Source organism: Triturus cristatus, chromosome 4_2 (assembly GCF_964204655.1).
Source record: "Triturus cristatus chromosome 4_2, aTriCri1.1, whole genome shotgun sequence".
In the NCBI taxonomy this organism is placed as follows: Eukaryota; Metazoa; Chordata; class Amphibia; order Caudata; family Salamandridae; genus Triturus; species Triturus cristatus.
The window spans coordinates 948085837-948109308 of record NC_140586.1 but is presented as its reverse complement, the minus strand read 5'-3'; the positions used below and the strand labels follow the sequence as shown (position 1 = coordinate 948109308).

The 23472-nt window shown below is 39.1% G+C and overlaps 1 long non-coding RNA gene across 1 annotated transcript in view; it reads right to left on the bottom strand.

Moving 5' to 3' along the window:
* Positions 1-238: 238 nt before the first annotated feature.
* LOC146839055 (uncharacterized) overlaps positions 239-23472 on the bottom strand; it is a 93551-nt gene continuing 70317 nt past the window's right edge. Inside the window, exon 5 of the long non-coding RNA XR_014960444.1 lies at positions 239-966. This is a non-coding gene — a long non-coding RNA (uncharacterized LOC146839055). The remainder of the gene's footprint in view (positions 967-23472) is intronic.

The following is a 23472-nucleotide window of genomic DNA, read 5'->3' as shown; positions in this document are numbered from 1 at the left end:
ATAAAGGATTTTAAACGACTACACCAGCTGGTGGGCTCTATTTGCCTCTGGGAGCAGAGGCTGTCTCTTTTGGAATATATGATACAGATTACGCCCGTGTAAAGAGCCCTGGTCCACCAGGCAGGGCATCCTCAGAGCATCACATGCATTTGGAAATATATATATATATATATATATATATTGCACAGAAGTTCTTCTCCACAAATCCACAGAAAAGAAGACGAGCCACACCAGTCTTGCTAGAAAAGTGTAAATTTATTATGCATAAGGGGCAGAAAGACGCGTTTCGGCTGACAAGCAGCCTTGGTCACATGTACTTTCGGTGAATCAGGAAGTATATAACACATTTACAATTTCAGCACGTCACAGCGTGCATTAGGTGAAAGTGAAGACAGACTTGGTCGGACCGGGGTGAATAACAACAACTTTACAGTGTCGCAGAAGTTTCTCAACTATAGTAGTTCATGGAAAGAGATTATACATATATATTATTGATCCATAATATCATTAATTCCAAATTAATTGTCGGGACAATAATATAAAAAAAAAATATATAAAAAACGTAGAACGCTGAAAACATAGCTTATTACATTGCATGGGGATAAAACAAAATAAAGTAGTATCCCTGATGTAATAGAAAGTGATGGTCATTGCACAACAATCAATGTTCCGCATGTGGGGAGTGTTCCTACGTGATGGTTAGCGTATAACATAATGGGTTCATTGCTATGTAATTTCAGTGCTAGCAAAATAAATTCAGGTATAGTACCATGAAAATTCGTCTTGGATTTGCGCTATGTGTCTACATCTATGAAATAAAATAAAAGTGCATAGTAGGGGTATAGTACCCTTATATTTGCATAGTGTATATCAATCCAGTGATGGATGTGCGCATATCAGGAACTTTATCAATACGTCATATCCGTGACTATTCGTAGTGAACTTGTCTATCCGTGAGCCCCCAAGCTGCAGAAACAACAATAAAAAAGATAATAATATATTAGTGCTTTGACACATACTGAACATAAAACAATCATGTTACATCAAACAATCAGGGTAAAGCAAATAGTCTCAGGTTTACATATTGTCCATATATCCTACACAACAGAAACAAACCCCGGAGGACCAAAAAAAGGGTATACAAGTGGAATTCAAAATCGAATATATAGAATATAAATAAATATAACTGGTTTCAAAAAGGGCCAAGTCTGACTAAAAACATACAAGAATTTTTACAGATGTGAATACATTTCTTCATCATTATTGAGCCCTATTGGAAACAGGCTGCCTATCTGCAATATGAAGCGAGATTCCAGTCTCCCAAGGGACTGTATTCTATTACCACCCCTAGGATGCTTGGGCACACTGTCAAGCGCCAAAAACTTTGCTTTCGTCCAATCACTAGAATGGTGTTCCCTGAAATGTCTGGCAGTGCTGTAACTGAGATCTTGGTTGGTGATTGCTCGCCAGTGTTCCAAGATACGTTTCTTGACTGGAAACGTAGTTGACCCTATGTACCACTTGGGGCAAGGACAAGTGATGACATAGACAGCATAGTCAGTATTGCAGTGGATCAGTTTTGGGATCCTCCACAATTTCCCTGTCTTCTGTAGGGTGACCTCTCTGACATCCTCAGAGTGACTGCACGGTTTACATTTTTTGCATCGTTTGAAACCCTTACCTTGTTCTAGCCAGGTCCCTTTCTTAGGTTTGAAATGGCTATTCACCAGTAGATCTTTAAGGGATGGATTCTTCCTATACGAGAAGGATGGATTAGGTCCAATCCTGGTTGACAATAGGTTGTCCTGTATAAGGATATCCCACCTTCTCTTCCAGATGTTTCTCAATTGATCTGCCTGAGTGGAAAAGGTGGTTATAAATCTGAGTGGTGTCAGATCAGTAGGGGTTGTTTTTTGTGCTCTAGTTGTTTTGAAAAGGGCCTCAGTTCTATAGATGTTATCTACTTTGCGTACCCCCTTCTCAAGCATTTTATCAGTGTATCCCCTCTCTTTGAATCTGATCAGCATATCTTTTTTAAGACTTTGATATGCCTCCTCTGTGCTGCAGTTGCGTTTGGCTCCAAGTAGTTCTCCGTAAGGGAGACTCCACCTAAAACTAGGCATGTGGCAGCTGGTAGCATGTAAGATGCTATTCCCAGATGTTTCTTTCCTGAAAAGGGTTGTGGCTAGGGTGTTATTAGTAATATCCAGTTTGATGTCAAGAAAATTTACAGTCTGTTGGCTATGTGCCAAGGTGAATCTCAAGTTCATGCAGTTTTCATTCAAAGCATTGTAAAACAAGAAAAGATCACTTTCCATCCCTTCCCAGATGAAGAAAATATCATCTATGTACCCAAGCCAGAGATTAATGCTTTTAGTCCATTTGTCTAGGTCCTCGCTCCAGAGCACTTGCTTCTCCCACCAGCCCACAGTGAGATTCGCGTAGCTGGGAGCGAAGCAAGTGCCCATCGAAGTACCCTGCGTTTGTTTGTACCAGCTACCATTGAACATAAAAACATTCTCAGTTAGGCACATCTCAATCATCTGGAGGATCATCTGTGTGTGGCCAAGCAGGTGTACACTCCTGGTTTTAAGGAAATCCTGACAAGCTCTTATGCCGTCAGGATGACGGATACAGGTGTACAGACTTTCTACGTCAAGGCACACCATCCAACAATTAGGACCCCAGTGTAAGTTCTCAATTTTTTGAAGGAAGTCCTTGGTGTCCTTGACGTAGGAGCTTAGATCTTTGACAAAGGGGAAAAGAAAATGATCAATGTAGATAGAAGTATTCTCAAATAGACTATTCTTGGAGGAGACAATGGGACACCCTGGAGGATTTAGGGGGTCCTTGTGTACCTTGGGCAGGAGATAGAAAGTGGGTGTGGTTGGTGTGGTGTTCGTAAGGAACTTTTTCTCATCCCAACTGATGAGTTCTTCCTGAGCCCATTTATCAATCATGTCATGATATCTATTCTGTAGTTTGTCAAGGTAACTCTTGTCTATCCTCTCATAACAGGTACTATATATATATATATATATATATATATATATATATATATATACTCCAACAAGGGGAACTTGATTTCTTAGTACCAAAAGGAAAGCACTCACGGGAGCAATTTTCAAAGTATGAAATACTTTATTGGTGCAGACCGCCCGCTTACTGACAGACGCGTTTTTCGAAGAAAAAAATAATATATATATATATATATATATATATTTGTTTTTTCATAAAGTATCACGTTTCATGAGAGGGGCAAGTCAGTGGAGCCGCAGATTTTGAAAAGAAGACACATGGGCTCCATTAGCATTGTGCCGCGCTGGGAGAAAAAAAGCGTACAATGTTTCAAAAATAAAGTTGGACGAGACACGCTCGACAAAAGAAAAGTCGAGCGGCCGCCATTATTAAAGTCCAAGCAGGGCATGCTGCATTGCAAAAAAAAAAAGTCATTACATTGCGGGTGAGCGTGTCGTGCCTACAACAACAGGTTGGGGGAAAGTCTTTTAAGAAAATAGTGTTCCAGATTGTAAATAAAACATACAGCGAAGCAACACATGTAAGGGGGCAGTCCCAAAGGGAGGTTACAACATGAGAAAAGGTGACGCTAAGGGAGTACTAGGCCTATTTATTTATACATTTTATATAGCGTAAGCTAGACGCAAAGGTATCAGAGCGCTTTACATAAAAAGTACTAGCATAATGTAGCTTTCCATAGGATGCATAAAATGAGAAATAGAATAACATAGTTCTGCTTAGAATGCTATACACTTAGGTTAACGAGCAAGCATAAACAGAGATAAAGAGAATCAGGCAAAAAAAGGTGTGTTTATAGTGTGCGGACTAATTAGAACAGCATAAATTATAGAAGTGAATGACATACTAGAAAGCTGAAACAATCAAATAACTAACTATCCCAAACGGTCGAGTCATGGAGAGAGTGAGTTATTGGAGCCTAGTTCAGTTGGCGTGTGTGGTAAGGTACTTGTTGAGAAGGAGTTTCAGGTTTCCTTTGAAGCAGGAGAAGGAGCGTTGGCATCGGAGGTCTCTAGGGAGTGCGTTCCATATACTGGGTGCATTCTATTGACCAATGAAAAGCTACCATTTACAAATTACAGTAACAGGAGACAATTAAAAAAGATGGGCAGAAAGTGGGTGGAGCTTCACTCCCATATCCTGAATACACACAAGTATTGTTCCAGAGCTACTCCACGAGCCCCTTTTAACTCAGTGTTGCAGCAAGTTTGCACCCTGTCTCGATGATGAGGCAAGTGCTCCGGACATAATGGGAGCATTTGGATCCACTGTCATAAGGAACTTACTACGGGCCTCGGCTGGGGACTGTAAGCAACCAGATCCATGATGGTTCGGCGTGCTTCCAGGAACCTGAGACAGGCCTTGGGTGTTAAGCCCCGAGACCGGGTGGCGGTCAAAGGCCTATAAAGAGCATATAAGGCTGCTCTAGCAACTCGCGAGTCAGCCCTGAAGATGGAGGCCTGGATCAATTTAGTGGAGGCTAGTACACTGCGTAATAGCTCAAAGTTCTGGGGGATTATTAACAGCCCATTTCTATCTGGAAATATTGCTAATCTACTGGATGCCCATATCACTGAGGACAATTGAGTACATGATTTCAAGGGTATCTTCCAGTTGGATACCCCGCCAACTGAGGGGCAGGAAAGGGTGGAAGGCAAGTCGGAACTTATTTTCACCACGCAAGAGATGAGAGCCGGTATTCTGTGTCGATCTAAAAACAAGGCCCCCGCGCCAGATGGGATCCCGCCATATCTCTAAATCGCCCACATACAAACCTGGGTGCCTGTCCTCACAGCTGTTATCAATGCTGTAGTCCAGGATGGCCGCCCAGATTCTTGGGCTTTAACGATTATAGTCCCGGTATTTAAAAAGGTAGATCTGTACAGTACCTATTGTTAGAGGCTTATTTCTCTTCTGGACTCTGTGGTGAAGGTGGTGGGCCGCATGGTACTTGACACACTTGTATCTTGGGTTGATGAAAACAACTTTTTATCCGATATCCAATACGGCTTTCGCCCAGGTCGTTCCACTGTGGAACAGTGTTTAACCTTGACATGGTTCTGAACAAATACACTGTGGCTCGTTCCAGCCCCATATACCTAGCCTTCATGGACGTGTCCTCAGCATTCCACTGGGTCAATAGGTCCAAGCTGTGGCAGTTGATGTCCTCCACTGGCAATGACAGTAACATCATTTTATTTCTGAAGGATCTTCACAGTGATTCAACCGCGGTTGTCTGCTATTCAAAGGATCTGAAAGTGTTCAGTCAGCTTGACATCAAGAGAGGGGTGTGTCAGGGGTGCATTTTAGCATCCTTTCTTTTTAACCTATATATTAATTCCTTACAGAAGGTCCTTTTGGCCCCAAATGCTGATTGTCCCCAGGTAGGCAAGCGTAGCCTGCCAATCCTCCTATACGCAGACGACGCAGTCCTTGTGTGAGGACAGCTAGGGGCCTACAACTTCTTCTGAATTCTTTTGCCCTTTTTATGAAGGACTTGGACCTTTCGTTTAATCCTTCCAAGTCGTTCATTATGCAGGTGGGACCTCGTAAAGCTAAGCAGTTCACTTTTAAATTCGGACTTTCGTCAATACCGAAGACCAATGTTTTCTCCTTTTTGGGAGTTGTGTTTGACGATTCCTTGAGTTGGTGCCCTTTGCTTACTTGGAAGAAAGGGGGTCTAGTGAAAGCTTTTGCAGCTGTTTTTAACTTTGCCAGCAGAGTGGGAGGAAAGCCAATAAGGGTTCTTTTAAAGATATATGAAGCCAAATATATCTCAAAGGTTAGTTATGGGAGTGAGATATGGGGCCACATTGGGGTAGGGGCAGTGCAAAGTGCTGAAAACTCTTTCCTGCAATGGGCCCTTTCTGTCCCACAAAGCACCCCGTTTTATGTCGTGCACGAAGAGTTGGGGATGCCTTTCCTCTCAGATGTACTGGATTTCTGTCCCCTGGGTTTGTGGCTTAATATTTGGGCTAATTAAGAAAATACACTTAGCAAAGATGCCCTATAGGAATGCCTTTCACTTGACCATGTCTCAAGCATCCAATGGCTCCAGTATATAAGACTTGGCCTCTCCAGGGTAGGTAGGAACTATTTGCTAACCCAGAGCGCATATGTAAGAGGGACCTTTCTCTGGTCAAAGAGTGTTTTTTAAGAATGTGCTGCTGTGATAGAGAGGAAATGAGCTGTGTAAGCCTAATGTGTGTAAGTACATTGTGTTAAAAACTGTACCGATCAACGAACCTTATCTTCTAGGGCTTAAAAGCATCCATGATCGTTTTCTATTGACCCGGTTTCGCTCAACCTCTTTCATTACCTCTTGGTACACACTTGCTTCCACAGTGTCCAGTGCCTCATGCCCTGTGGCTGCAACGGTGTTTTGTAGTTTTTATGCTGTCCCTAGAAAGTTATTTATTATTCCCATTCTCAAACAAGCATTTGCAATGCAATAGGTCTCGCATTTACGCGAGTTTCAGCTATTGACATTGCAAATAACAATGCCTTTTATTTTTGTTTTTAAAACATAAATAAAAGGCATTGTCATTTACAATGCCAATAGCTTAAGCTTGCATAAACTCGAGACCTATTGCATTGCAAGTGCTTGTTTGTTTTACATAGCGCAAACTCAACTAGACGATATTGGAGCCCTTTACATGAGCACAAGTTTTGTTGGTAAACATGGGAGAGATTAAGTGATTTGCCCAGAATCACAGGATGTTGAGCGACGCCGAGACTCGAACCTGCTTCCCCAGCTACAAAGTGGGGAGCTCAGGTCGTAATGCCACACCCTCTTTCTCACCTTCTTGCAAAGTTTTGTCAGAGGTCGGATTTCCGTCCATGCTCAAGTCACTTTTTAATGACGAAAAAGTGTAATTGATATTTTTTGGATGCCAGAATAAATAATTAACACAGGCTGTTCCTTCTTGTGCCGCCCATTCAACCCTGTGTGACCTCTGTACCTGTTGCTGCTGGCCTTCCAGAGCTCCTGAGGTCTGGAAAAACCTGCCGTGATTTGCATGAGTAGATAAACCCCAGGTTCTGTACTGTGCCCGGATGTGCGCGCTCGGCTCTGCACTAATTTGCAAATATGCCACCAGAGGATAATCCAGGCAGGCTGTGTACAGGTCGATGTTTGCTCTGCTTTGCATTCGCCTCTGTGTGGACCTTGAAGCTTGGCACTCCTTAAGATAGCTCCGAGGCTGCGCGCCTGCTGCGGAGATGTGCGTCTTCGCGTCTGCCTTAAACCACTGAGTTACACGGGCGTAACACAAACTCCTGCATCCCCTGTGGCGCGAAGGAAGCCATCCCTCCAGAACCCCCACATGCATCTTAAGGCCTACCTAAACTATGAGACAGGAGTCCAATAGGCTCCTCCCCACGTCCTGTGTATGGGGGGGGTCACTTTGCATTCAGAGTGTGCTTGAACAATCATCCTTCCAAAGTCGATGGATTATTGTACAATAACAACAACTTTAGTGTGCTGTGGGATACATTTATCTGCAAAATATATATTGTAGTGGAGTTGTGCGAAACCAGGTTATTAATTTTAAAATCTATATTTAACTCTGTGCAACTAGGGTTCTACTCTATATGCAGATTTACGGACGTTCCCTGACCAAATCAATGTGGGAGTATTCAGGCTTTGAAACTGCGAATCAGCATGAGGAATGCATACTCAGCTTCTCACAGTGATGACGTCAGTGTAAATGACATCATGTCAGTCAGGAAGAAGTCACCCCCGCCCTACACACGAGGGGCTGTCACTGACAACAGATGCTCTGCCCACACTGTTCTAACCAGTGTGTGTTTGCAATGCTAGAAGAGAAATGAAAGAGCACCGCACTAAGCTAAATTATGATAACGCGTTTTCAAAGTTAAGAAAAAATTAGGTGAGCGAGCCACCTCATGCAGATGAAAAAGACGGGGCCACCGTTCTTACAGATTAGGCGCAGCATCGTGATGTGCCGAGTAGGAAGTGCTTGAGACGCAGCAAGCCACGGAATGTACTAGCCGAGACCTTCCGTTATTAAATGCACCCTCTTTTGCCATGAAAATAATAGTTCATGCCCTCATTTATCTCTGTAATTATCCCGTTTGCTTGTATCTGTGGTTTCTTTTCTTCACGTAGAGGACTTGTGCGCGCGCTTGGCGGGGAGAGCATTCCAAGCGGGGGAGCAGACCCTTTGAAGTACGATGCCAAACGGATTGCATGGCGGCACGATGCACGTGATTGTGCGAGTGATCGCCATGCAATCCGCTTTTGGGAGCTCTTTTGGGAGCTCCTTACTAGAGTCTCGCATAGCGATTGCTATCGCAATAGCTAGGCGAGACCTAAAAAGCGTGTTTTAGGAGGGTGAGACCAGCTCTTATCTTTTTATAACTCCTCCCTAATGACACTGTTTTGCATACTTTTAACTTTTTACGGTCGCTGTTAGACTTAGGTCAAGCTGCGATTAACTTCTGTACTGTAATTCATGATTTTTTATCTTGTTCTGATTAACTTGGACATATTATATTTGTCAATCTGTAACTTGGAAGATGTTTTATCATTTTATGTATGACCTTTATGGTTTTCCGTTATAAAACCGAATAAAGTTTGTTGATAATAATCACTAGGGGATTCATTTACAGGGTAGCATGGTATCCCTCACAATAACTCCATGAGTCACAGTCCACACAATGTACATGCTTTGTTTCCCCTACTTCCAACCTTACATATACCCCTAATCACCTGCTCAAACCTGTCCCTGCGGATGCCAATGTGGTCCTCCGTCATCCCACAGACCATATTTTTGGCCCCTTTGAAAGTGCCCATACAATAAAAATGCTGCAGTTGTAAATACATATCAACTACCATTTGTTGTGTTTGAAACATTTTATTGAATAATAAAACCTAATAAACATAAGCTGATTATTAAAGCAAAACAAAACATCAGTTGCAATACACAAAAGAGACAAAAGTAGTACATAAAATCAACATATTTAACACAGCAAAGTTATGTAGAGCACAATTCCTAATTTCTGGCAATCTTTAAAGTTCAACAACAAACGTTCATAAAGAACAGGAAAGGAAACAAAGAAGGTGGGATACAGTGATTTCATTAATGTAATGCTTCCTACATATAGAAAAACAAATACTAATTATTTTCCTTAAGCAATAAAGTCCGCACATTAAAATACTAAGAGAAATATATTGAACAATGAATATTTCATGTGTAATTAAAATTAAAATTCAATTTGAAAATTTTAACCTCCTCAGCATTATTTGACTCATGATTACAACCTGAATGCTTTCTGGAAAGGAACCACCTCATGGGGTTCAAAATCACATCTTTTCCGACAGTAGGATTCAAATGATAAACTTGAATTTCAATACAATTTATTGATTTAGGCCATTTTGGAGATCAACAATTTTAAATATATACAAAATCCATATACTTTTGTAAAATTGTCGCCTAAACTTGAATTCAATCCACTTTTTGATTAAACACTTCTCATTCCAGCAAGCATCACAAGACCACTTGTTGTTATCTTCCTAATGAATGATAATGTTTCGGTTGGCACCAACAATAAATATGTTTAGAATTTTACCTCCGAAAGCAAAAACATGCCATTTCTGAATTATGGTGCACAATAAAATGTAGGAGCAGAAGGGCATCTTTTGGTGTAGCATTAAGGGCATCTTTTGGTGTAGCATTCATTAAGGTTTGACCAGGCTTGAAACTAGAATTCCTGAACTTTTGGACATTAAAATATCATATTTTAAAAGAGTTCAAACAGACCCAGCACGAGCTCCGAGAAAAATAGAAGATGACTGAGTTGTACTTAGAGAAAATGTGCCGATAAGTAATCTATTGATGTAAAATACAGTGGTCAGGCAATGCTTGTGGATCTAATCTATTCAGATTTTAACTCCATAGTTTGTTCAATATATTGACTGAGCACAATACTTGGACGTCCATCCCTCAGATCAGTTCTATTACAGTTTTAGTTGCGATAACACTAATAGAGATCATTGATAAATAGAATTTAAAAGCCATGGGTGGTATTGATACTTAGTCTAAATCTAGATTATTGTCTGCAAGAGAAACCAGTACAAACAGATTAAATCTAAAAGGATTGAATATGTTTATTATAGTGGTTTAGAGTAAACCCAGAAGACACACATTGTTCCTGAAACTCAGAAAATGTATCTAAAGATTACGATTACATCCTTTTTTATGTCCAGAGACTGCTTTAGCTGCTTTCCTGTTTAAGTGACAACATTTGCAAATATATTTAACAAAACATTAAAGCTGGATGGAAGAAATTCTGTCTTTTAGTATTGTGTAAGAGTTATGAGTGATGGTTTTTATTTTTTCTGAAGCAACACTAACACTAAATAGGAATGTGCACCTGTTATCATTCAACTAAGTTTATTAGCAAACATAATTTGGAGGGAATTGACAAAAATGGCCTCATGTACCAAGGGTTTTATTGTTAAAAAAATTCCACTGGTTTGGTAATACACAGAGTTTGCAAATGCTAAACCCCTTTTTGAAATGTACTAAGTCCATTTAACAATTCAGAATTTGGGGAATGTTAATAGTTTTCCTTCTGAATATTTAATACATCCTTAAGGTATGTATTACGTATTGAAACCATATGTGGGCTGAAAAACAGTAACAGGAGGTAGTAACCCAAGGGGACATTTATGAATCTGAAAGTAAAATGGGGTGCATTAAAAATAGCCTTTATTTAAAAGCAATCATAGACACTAGTGTGCTGACTCGACAAGCAACCACTTTTTACCAAATGGATTATTAGTACATGAACCTCAGATTTCCTATATTGCTGAAATTTAGTTTCTAATATTTTTGTCATGTGGTGTAAATATTTGTTCCTGTTATTTTATTTCCCATTTCAATATTGTCATGAAATGTACCTATTCTTTTTGTCAAACATATTGAAATATCTTTATCACAATTTTTGGGGCATTCTAAAAAGTGTTTTCACTCTCTAATTTGAAGCCTCCTAAGAAAAATACTGACGCCAGTTCCTGGTTTCTCCTAGATCATTTAGCTTTCTCACTAAAACAAGCACAGTATTGATTTGAGAGAGGTGGTTATTGTAGTCATACGCACTGGGGTTAGTTTAGAAAAGACCAATATAGAACTTCCTTTATCTTTAGAAATAATACATGCAAAAGTTTATGTTCAATAATTTCAGATAATTTACTGATAAAGATATCAGATAAAGATCCCCTAATTTCTTATACCTTGTGGTATCAAAAATCTGCTAGAATTAACAGACTTCTCTTCTAGATAAATCCAGGTTTGAGAAGGTATTAAATGCTATTATCAACTTTCTGTTATTTTAACACATTTTCTCAGTGCACAGAGTATTTTCCCTACATAGATCACAACATTTCATGCACTGGTCTGTGCTTGAACGTACAATGAAGGGGTAGAAATGTATTTCTACCACAATCAAGAAACCCTTGGGTCTCTGTTGCAAATGAAGACCTAGCTAAGATGAAATATCCCTTTAAAAGGACGATTTCCCTCACCCACCATAGTTGGCCTGCTTCCTTATTGAGAATCTCCTTGCACCGTGATACAGCCCCCTCACTGAGAGGGAGGAGTTCAGGCATGTTTTGTTATAGAGAAAGGTATACTAAATACCACAATAATGAACTCAGGGTAGTGGGGGCAGTTCAGGTTGGAACAGACAAGGTGTTGGCTCTTTGCCTCAGAAAATGGTTGTTTCCCGCATGCTGCTTTCATGCGACATAAATCCCTTCAGTGGAAGAGGCTGCTGCATGCCTGCAGATAAGGCCAGATCAGTACTTGGCTGTTTCGGTTCTCCAGTGGGGCTAGAATAGAAGCTGTTATGGGCAGGGGCTTAGCTTCCCATTGGTGCAGCAGGTGCAGTGGCACCAGGTCCCAGATGCCTAAAAGGCCCACTGAACCCTGATAACTGCTGTTTGTCACAGTTCAAACAGAGGCCTGATGGGCCCACAGAACAATGATTATTGCTGCTTTCCACAGTCCAAACAGAGGGCAGGGGTCACATTTCCTTTCTTGCCTTGGGGCCCAGGGCACACTGGCTAGGCCACTGGTTAAGGATGCAGTGGGGAAGAGTTGGCGATACAAGTGGATTATTTAAACAGCTCGACGAGGACTTCATGCCTAGTATTCATTGCAATCAAAGACTGAAGCAGGAATAGATCTCATAATATAGGAAGGCCAATGTACAAATGCAGCTCAATTAGCGGCTTCCTTTTAACTTCTCACTTATCACCTCTCCTAATTTACAGTTTTATTTTAGATGCAGACATAAATCATGACCTATGAATATGTTTATCTATCTTTAGGTTCCAAATGTCCCACCTTTTCCATATGCAAGTATCAGACAGGTCGGGAACGCCTAATGGCTTTGAACTTGATAAAGCCACATTACTCACAGGTCTTGAAATGCAAATGGCAGCATTAGGCACGCAGAGGTGTAATCTACGCAATCTCATTATGTTCAGGGTACGGGAGGGTGTTTAGGGCATAAAGCACTTTGACAAAAACATTTCCGCCACCTTAGAAATTCAATCTTCCTTGTCCTACCCTAGTATACAAGTAGTACCACATTCTTTGTATACCTGAATTAAATAGGCACACAAAATAGTTCCGTATTTAAAGGCCCAGTTCAGAATTACAGTGAAGGTGCACTGTCCCAGACTACACAACGGTGCAGTCTTCAGTGGGTGCTGTCATCCCACACAGGGGGTGTACACCAGATTATGCTGGGAAAAACATGTGGTGCCCCAACGTAGGCGCAGTTGTAAACCACCAGTCAGCTTACCAAGTAAAGCGTCTGGCAGCTATTATTAAACGAGGTGGCACGTTTCCCCTGCAGGTGGTTGGGGTCTGTCACCATCCTGTCAGGTGGGGGGTGGGGGGGTATACAATCAGTGCGCCTCCTGACTGCTTGTTTGCCTTTTCGACTGTCAATAATACAGTGCAGTCCTTGGAGGAGTAGTCAATTTGTATTCAAGAAAGACACTTGTGTTTTTCAGATGTGTAATTCCCAGATGATCCCTGAACTGTTCTCCAATGGGCTATTTGTACATGGTATTGAATTGTATGGTCTTATGAGCACTGTTAAGAAACAGATGCTTCATTATGTATGAGGGCCTTTGGCGTTCGTCTGTACTAAGCGAGTGACAGAGTTAGTGGAGTGTTTATTGCCCTCTATGTCACTCTACTTCTAGGCACCTAATAAAGCTTGTACAGTGGTTACTGTCATCTGTTCACCTACATTATGCTTAATATTAATAGTGCACAATTTAGCGTTTGTGTCTGCCTACAACGTGGACCTGATACAAATAGCAGTACCTACAAGGTGGATGGTACAATTCAACAAGAGTCTAAGGTACTTCAGCACAACTGACTTTGCATCAACATTACGGGGCATCAGTCTTGCTGGCAAGCCAACTTAAAACTTATCAGTATTGTATACATTATTATCAGAGGATATACTTGGCTCTTGGATACAACTTTAGAAAGGAATTTTATTAATTGTCGTACAGTTGTGTGTGTATAATAGAACAACCTACACACCATAATTGATCTACCTATTCATCTTTTTGGGTTCTGGAGTAGCATGCTACTCGCCGAAAAGTGCTTCAACACTTTATCATGGGTAGCAAGCGCTATATAAATGTTAACCCTTCCCTCTTCTATCCCTCCACTATCTTTTTCAACCCAACTAACAGACCAAAATGTCCAGCTCTCAAATTAATTTTATATTTCCCTATGCTAATTCATCCCTAACCATTTTTGGATCCTGGAGTAGCATGCTACTCGCCGAAAAAGCGCTTAAATGTTCGTCAGAGGTAGTAAGCGTTATATAAACGCAAATACATTACAATTACTGTTTACATCGGGCTGCACTAACACGAGGATAGAAGTAGAGTGGGGCTTAGAGTAGATCTGCCCAGAACGAAGCATACTACAGAAAGTCTGTGAACAGTCTATATGTTGTGCGCCTGGCAGAGAAAAACAAAGCAAACAATATCTATCGAAGAGTCTATTGGCTCAGTAAAGGCTTGTATTTTTAATACAATTCATGTTCGCAAGCACAAGGATAGGAAAAAAAGCTTTCTAAATATACAAAAGAAAATTGGATGATTTTGAAAAACGCTCCGGGACACACACATATCCCATGTAGCAGGAAGGATACACTATGAATGCGATATCCTTTGTGGAAATGTGCACCTCTACAGGAGTTACATTTGAATGATCAAAAACATACCTCCTACCAAAAAGAAAATATTACTGGGCCAACTGGAAAGTAAATGTAAAGGAATAAATAGACACTGTATCAATACTGAAGGCATTTTGGATAAACCGGGGTTAAATGTTTCAGAAAGAAACAATTCGATGAACCAGGCTACAAAAGCACAGGAATGCGGTGGGAGCCTCCAGCTCTGGCTCGGATTCCTGGAATGATGCACGCGTCGCAGGGAACAGATGCAAGGGGCACGCAGCGTTCTCGTAAACTACCTTGACTTATACGGTGCAAAAATCTAGCCACTTTCATTATTTGGTATTAAAACGCATAGATGTAGAAGACAGACCCCTAAATTCTACTTTGCGTACCCCCTTCTCAAGCATTTTATCACTCTGGTAATTTTACATTTGCATTAGTAGGAAAGGGGCAGCTATTTTTCTGCAGAAGCAGACTCTTAGCACACACCCAGCTACTTATCCTGTAGAATCATGCATAGTATTTACAACCGAGTGGGGTTTGAGGTTACACATGTTCCTGGTCTCAAAAAGCTGTTTGGACATGTGCTGTTTTCAGAATCTGAAAAGTGGATTGTAAATGTTTCAGACTGTAAAAGTACTTATCACTTGTCAAAAAAAGAGTAGTAAGTGTGCTTTCAAATTGGCAAAGAAATTTCGTTTTCTGACTAATATCAAACCATGACTCTGTGTGCAAAGAGGAATTATAGACAGAGATTTATTGCGTATTACTCTGGTAATTTTACATTTGCATTAGTAGAAAAGGGGCAGCTATTTTTCTGCAGAAGCAGACTCTTAGCACACACCCAGCTGCTTATCCTTTAGAATCATGCATAGTATTTACAACTGAGTGGGGTTTGAGGTTGCAGTCAGTAATGCAAATACATTCAGCATCACTAAGGCTGGTTGCCCTTGGTGGAGTGTAGTCACTCACCCAGGTTACACATGTTCCTGGTCTCAAAAAGCTGTTTGGACATGTGCTGTTTTCAGAATCTGAAAAGTGGGTTCAAAATGTGTCAGACTGTAAAAGTACTTATCACTTGCCAAAAAAAGAGTAGTAAGTGTGCTTTCAAATTGGCAAAGAAATTTCGTTTTCTGCCTAATATCAAACCATGACTCTGTGTGCAAAGAGGAATTATAGACAGAGATTTATTGCGTATTACTCTGGTAATTTTACATTTGCATTAGTAGCAAAGGGGCAGCTATTTTTCTGCAGAAGCAGACTCTTAGCACACACCCAGCTGCTTATCCTGTAGAATCATGCATAGTATTCACAACCGAGTGGGGTTTGAGGTTGCAGTCAGTAATGCAAATACATTCAGCATCACTAAGGCTGGTTGTCCTTGCTGGAGTGTAGTCAGTCACCCAGGTTACACATGTTCCTGGTCTCAAAAAGCTGTTTGGACATGTGCTGTTTTCAGAATCTGAAAAGTGGATTGTAAATGTTTCAGACTGTAAAAGTACTTATCACTTGTCAAAAAAAGAGTAGTAAGTGTGCTTTCAAATTGGCAAAGAAATTTCGTTTTCTGACTAATATCAAACCATGACTCTGTGTGCAAAGAGGAATTATAGACAGAGATTTATTGCGTATTACTCTGGTAATTTTACATTTGCATTAGTAGAAAAGGGACAGCTATTTTTCTGCAGAAGCAGACTCTTAGCACACACCCAGCTGCTTATCCTGTAGAATCATGCATAGTATTTACAACCGAGTGGGGTTTGAGGTTGCAGTCAGTAATGCAAATACATTCAGCATCACTAAGGCTGGTTGCCCTTGGTGGAGTGTAGTCACTCACCCAGGTTACACATGTTCCTGGTCTCAAAAAGCTGTTTGGACATGTGCTGTTTTCAGAATCTGAAAAGTGGGTTCAAAATGTGTCAGACTGTAAAAGTACTTATCACTTGCCAAAAAAAGAGTAGTAAGTGTGCTTTCAAATTGGCAAAGAAATTTCGTTTTCTGACTAATATCAAACCATGACTCTGTGTGCACACAGGAATTGTTTTTAGATATTTAATTTGTCATGGTGTTATTGTGATTTTCACTTGTAGGAAAGGGGTACATAGTATTTTAAGATTTGAAAAGATCATAAAAAATATAGTAATATATTTAAATAAAATAAAGGATTTTGTTTTTAGTTTTTTTCAGATATTGATGAAGAGCAGTGAACAAAATTTAAGATGCCTACAAAATCCAGACTAAGGAAAAACCACAAAAAAAATCTATATTTGAAGACAACTGGAGGACCTAAGTTAGTTGGAGATGCTCATGTTGGGAAAAAGAGAAAGTCTTCTGGTAAGCAGACAAAAGATTTTTTAAACAATATCTTCAAAAAAAGGAAAAATGTACAAAATGTCTGTACTGGAAAGAATGTTTTAAATAGAAAACAACAGGAAAAAATTGAGCATTTAGTTAATGCAAATATACCTTCAGAAACAATAAAGATTAACTTAAAAAGAAAAACAGCGTTTAAAGAGATTCGTAGAAAAATGTTTCAGAGAAGAGTTATGTCCAATTTGATAAAGGATGTGAAGAAATATAAGAAAAAAGCTAAATTTTATAAGAGAAAAATAGAAATTGAAGCCATTGTAGCAAAGGCTTTAGAATTAAAAAGGAAACTATTCATTTTAATTTTGAACAGGATGCGTACATTAGATAAAATGGTCAATGTACTGAAATCACAAAGCAAAAGGAAAAGACTAGTGAAAAGAACAAACTTTTGTAAAGTGTTTTTAGGAGAATGGATGCATAGTTCAAGTAGTGAACCTTTTTTTAATGAAGAGAGTTATCTTCAAAGTAATAGTTTGCTGCATGCAGTTGACACCAGAGGTCGTGCTTATGAAGTGAAAAATGGTTGTATAATGGAGAAGGAGAAAATGGTTCCAAGAGATGAGGAACAAGTGATGGCGGATGAGGCTATGGGGAGACGTCCTAAAGCCCCAGTGTATACTTGGAATTGTAGTAGTATTTGCACTGTGCGTCAGGAATCTATTGATAAATTTCATGAGTTTCTAAGAGAATATAGTAAAAAAAGTGTTAAACAGAAGATTAAGGTGCTTCAAAGTCTAGATCCATGCAGAGTGAGAGAGAATACTGGTTTGCAGGGACATTCTCTGGCTTGTCTATCTAGAAAAGTGTGTAAAAGTGTTTTTCATCATTTTAGGATGCTGGCTGTTCATCATACTGAAATGAGAAAGTTTGTGAGACGATTGTATTTTGCTAAAATTCCAGCAATAAAGTTAGATGAATTGAATAGGGCGCTGTTCCGTGGATCGGTATCAGATGTAGAGAAGGTTACTGATGAAATTCAGTTTTGTTACTTTGGTCCAGAACAAGAAAGTGCAGAAAAGGACACAGTAAATGAGGAAGAAGTGGAAGAGAATGTAGAACCCTCTGTAAGTAAGAAATTTATTGATCACATAACAAAATTTGCAATAATCTCTAATGAAAGACCAAATATTACTTGTATTTGTTGCCGCAGAACTCATTATAAAAAACAAACCAGGAATGTTGATCTCTACGGAAAAAGTGAAAATGAAGATAATTATAAGTGGACGGATTTTGCCACATATATATTTCTTGAAAATTGTTTTGAATTGGGTGAAGATCAGCGTATTTGTAAATACTGTTATAATAAGTTAGAAGAAAATAGAATGCCGACCAGAGCTGTACATAATAATTTAGAATTGGATGCTATTCCTGCCGAACTTTCTGAATTAAATACATATGAGTCTATACTTATTCAATGAGTTCATCCGTTCCAGACCATAGTATGTATGGAGCCCAAAACTGGTAAATTACCTCCTTCAGATTTACTGAGAGGTTTAAAAGGTAGAGTGGTGTATTTGCCCTTGGATTTGAAAAAAAATATGGAAACTATTGATGCAGATACTTTGGAAACTGAACCATTAGTTATTCTGGTTAATGGTGTACCTACAAAGAATAAGAAGATTTGGCAGGAGCTGGTAGATGTACGGAAAGTACAAAGAGCAAATTTGTATTTGAAAAGGAATAACAAATGGTATGAATCAATTTATATAGAAGAAGAAGAAGAAGATTTACAAGAAGACACAGAAACACCAACTGGACAAATTGAAAAAGTGGACAAGTCAAAGGAAGAAGAAATTTATTAACATTTTAGCATACATCCTCTTCATTCAAAAGACGTTATGGGAGACACTATTGATCTGTTTCAGATGAAGAAAGCAAAAGGAACTCCCGTGAGTGTATGGGAGGAGAGCTTGGAAGCTCGATGTTTTCCCCAGCTGTTTCCTACAGGAAAAGGAGGACGATACGATGAACGTCCAGAACAGATTCCAGCTTCTGAGTATCGGACTACAAGACTATATGCAGAAGATCCAAGATTTCGACAAAGTATTCCTTATTTGCTCCATCTTTTATTTGAATGCGACTTGTCAGCATTGTCTTATGCAGTAAATCACATTTTAAAAAGTGGAGTACATTTACAAAATGTGTCTGCTAAGGATTTTATGGAGAAAGTGCAGCACCGAGATGATCATTTGGAAACACAACTGATCAATCTGATGGCTTGTCAGCGTGGGACAAATGAATATTGGTACTTACGCCATGGTGAATTAAAATGCATGTTACGGAATTTAGGAACACCAACATGGTTCCTTACCCTAAGCTGTGCTGAGTACGCTTGGGATGATTTACTGGATTTTCTACGAGAGGCAAATTCAAACATTAAAAACATCGAATACAAGACAGCAGGAGAACTGTGCTCATTGGATCCGGTTAATGTTTGCAGATATTTCAATCATAGATTTGAGGCTATGATGTCCTTCATCTGCAATAAAAAAAAATCCACCTCTTGGAGAAGTTGTGGATTTCTTTTGGAGAAAAGAGTACCAGGCAAGAGGTGCTCCTCATATTCATATGCTGTTGTGGATCAAGGATGCCCCAAAGTTTGGAACAGATGCTGATGAAGCAGTGTTATCTTTCATTGAAGAATATGCAACATGTGCTATACCAAAAAGCACAGAAGAAAAAAAGTTAAAAGAGCAAGTTTTACGTTTCCAAAGTCATCGGTGTGGAAAATACTGTCGACGGAAGTACAAGACGAAAGATAAATTCTACACTAAATGTCGATTTGGATTTCCTAGACCTGTTCTTTCAAAAGGAAGTGTAAACAGTTTTATGTCAGCTGTGAGACCTACTATTACAAGAAAATCACCTAAGAATACCTACAACCTAAAAAGAAAAGAAGAATCAAAAAATATAAATGACTACAACCCAGTCATTTTATCCATGTGGAATGCTAACATGGATATACAGTATGTAGCTGACAATTCCATTGCTGTTGCTCGATATGTAACGTCTTACATTACTAAATCAGAAAAAACTGAATTGAAAGAAATGTGGGAAGAGATTTCTCACGAGAAGACTGTCAGTAAGAAGCTGTACAGTTTCAGTTTAAAGATGTTATCGCATCGAGAAATTGGATCCTACGAATGTTCAGATAGGTTATCTTCTGCAAGTCTCTACTCGAAATCAAGAAGAATAATTTGGGCAAGTTTAGGCCTTGCAGCAATGAGAAATCGGGTACTGAAATCTGTTGGAGAAATTGAATATTTGGCCGAGAATGACCCAGAAAGTACAGATATTTTGAAATCAAACATGTTGGACACATATTACCCAAAGAGAAGTCTTCATCTAGAGAACATGTGTCTCTATGAAGTGCTGCAGAACTACATTTATTCACGGAAAGCCACAGAGGACATCAACAATGGAAAATATAAAGTCATTGGTGAGGAAGGATGTTTGGTGAAGCAAACAAAAGGAAGTTTGATTAATCACAGGAAGCTCAGTTGCGAAACTACTGACAAAAAGGAATTTTACTACTTGGCTCTTTTACAGCTGTTTAAACCATGGCGTTCAGAGGACGAACTACTGGGAGAATTTCAAAGCTATGAAGATTCCTTTAATGCTTGCAAAGACAGCATAGAATGCAGTACTTTCACAAATTATGTGCAAATGTTAAATGAAGAAATTGAACAGGAAACTACAATTGCAGCTGAAGTAGCTAGAGACAGTTCTCAAGACAGCCAAAGTTCTGGAACACTCAGTCAAGATCCCCTAGGACAACCAATCGTTGAAAATGAAGCTGCAATAGCTATGACTGAAGTGGAAACGGCTATGAATCAAGCTCAAGAAGAATTTATAGACTTACCAAATTTGGAAAGACAACTGAATGAAGAGCAGAAACAAATTTATGAAGAGATCAGAAACAAAATTGATCACGGATTACTACATGAAAAAAAAGAGTGCTCATGCACATCATTTCAACCAATCAGGATGTATGTAAGCGGACAAGCTGGAACTGGAAAAAGTTTCTTAATAAAAGTCATCAGAAGCTACCTACAGCAAAAAACGGATTCAACTTTGTCTTGTGTGTACGCTTACCGTAAGCTTACCGTACGCGCACGTAAAAAAAAAAAAAAAAAAATTGGAAAAAAAGAATCACTGTTATAGTAATATATCTTACCTGTTTGTTAAAAAAAAAATGAGAAAAAATAATATATTGCAGAATTTTTTAAAACTAAGCATAGTGTTTTAAGAGAATATAAAGTAAAAAAAAAAATTTTTTAAAAACCTTGCAAATAAAAAAAAAAAAAAAAAATCACACGTTTAAAATAAGAATTTGTATTAAAAAAACCATACAAAATCACTGAAAAAACCATGGGTTTCACACACGTTATAGGTAAGAATTAGCATTTAAAAAACCTTGCAAATTCAGTGAAAAAACCATGGGTTTCACACACGTTATAGTTAGGAATTAGCATTTAAAAAACCTTGCAAATTCAGTGAAAAAACCATGGGTTTCACACACGTTATAGTTAGCTGGACATTTCACTCGTAAAAAACCAATGAAATTCCCCTGTTATAGTTAGTTAAGCTAACTATAACTCGCGCACCCGCAATCCACTGCTGATGACGTCACATATTACATCACTCATGACATGGTCAGTGACATCACTCATGACATCACTGATGACATCTCAAATGACATCACTGATGACATCACTGATGACGTCATCCATGAGAAAAATTACCACATCTTCTTACACCATAATATAACCTTTGATACACAGAGTAAAAATTTAACAGTTCCATTCTCAAAACCATATATACTGCAATACCATTCATTACATACCCACTTATTAACTCTTTGGTCTTCATATACCTCCACTTGCTCACCTGTAAAGTCACTCATACTTACAGTCACTCCATACAAAACTATAATATACATTTAAACACTTATATAGACACTCACACACTAACAAGTATCCATAGAGCTACTGTTACACCAACTCAGTCATGCAAATAATCACACTCCCATTTTCTCACCTATGCAGTAAAACACACTCAAGTTCACTTACTCATAAAAATAGTATCACATTCTTACACTCTTATAGAATCATTGATACAAGCACAGAGTCATCCATACAGTCACTTTCACAATCATACACTCTCATATCTACTCACTTATATACTCTTACACGCACATATACTGCCTTTCACATATGTAGTTAGTCACAAATGTACTACTGAGATATATATTCAATCCCTAACACACCCATACATACACTCGCTCAACCATACAGTCCATCACAGATGCACTCCTAAAACCATTCACCCATAGAATCACAACTCACACATCTATGCATAGAGTGACACACACCCTACCCACACAAACACTCACGAACCCATACTGATACTCAGACAACCAATCAATTACCCATATAGAGACTCATATAGCTGTTCACAAAACCATGCAGCCACTTATACACCAACATAGAGATACATACACACATTTACACAGTTTAGTCGCTAGTCTGCAGTAAGATACATTTAATGACTTACTTAAAGAATAATGTTATGCACCACAGAAAATCATCCATTTACACACTTGCACACCCACTCATTCTTCAACAGGCCTTTCTCTATATATATTAAACCGTATATGGTTGTGTCCCGTTCGGACCGGTTTGTATAGTCAATGTCTATTATTCTTAGTATAGGTAAAAAATAAAATAATTTTTAGACAATAAGATTCACTACAATAACAATATACTATAGAAAGGTTAATCCGCTGACGTCGAGAAATGTGCCTCAACTCACCGTGGCATGCGGCTCAGGATGACTCTCCGCCCTAATAAAGAATTAAAGGAAGGTGAGCATGGTAAGAAAATAAGTCTTCTGGAAGACTGTAACAGTTCTAGGCATTTCAGAACAAGTGTTAAGATAAAGTGTGCCCATGTAGATTAAAATTTTTTACAACATGTAATTTACCTCTGACACCATTGATCACACGATTTGTCTTGTCAGCTAGTCTATTTAATGACTGCGATTTAGAATCGATTTTTTCATTTACTTATCAATTTTTAACTGGACGAACACGACTCATTTTTGATACACTTATTGTATACATAAAACAGTGACATATATTTACATTTGTACAGTGACTTCATAACATGTCAAAATAACACTGCAAAGAGTTTGAAAGCAATCAAAAAACTATTTTGGCATAACAGTAATCAATTGTCCGATACTATTTGATTTTAGGAACTTGAGCCAATTGGCTCCTGTAGTTCTAGCTCCTATTGCGGTCCTGGCCAGAGTCGGGTGTTTGTAACTGAAAAGAGTTCAACCAAGCAACCAGATTGTATTCATTCTATATGTTTGCTTGTATGGAAAAACTTGTGTCTAAGTTAGTCTCTCACAAAGGTGTTCGCGATCTCTGCTTATTCGCCAACGCGTTTCGACCTGTGTAACTGGGGACCTGTGTTGTGTTTGTGAGGTCGTCTTCAGGGCTGATGTGGGGTTGAAATCGGACTTCTATTCCTGTAATTACAAAAGTATCTATTTAGTTTTGGTGCTAAATTTGGGTGATTGTGCAAGCAACAAGTCATGTGTCAACGTACGCTCACTCTAAGAAGAAGTAGCCTGTCTTCTTTGTCTTGCCGTTTTGTGTAGTATGCCGGCTCTCAGGAGATGGCTTGTCTTGTGTAAGTCTGGCTGGTTTCTTTTTTGGGGGACAAAAAGTGAAACAAGGTTGGTATCTCCACCCTAATATTGGCGCTGGTGCTATTGAATCATGGGTGTCATGAATCACTGCATAATCTTTAGCTT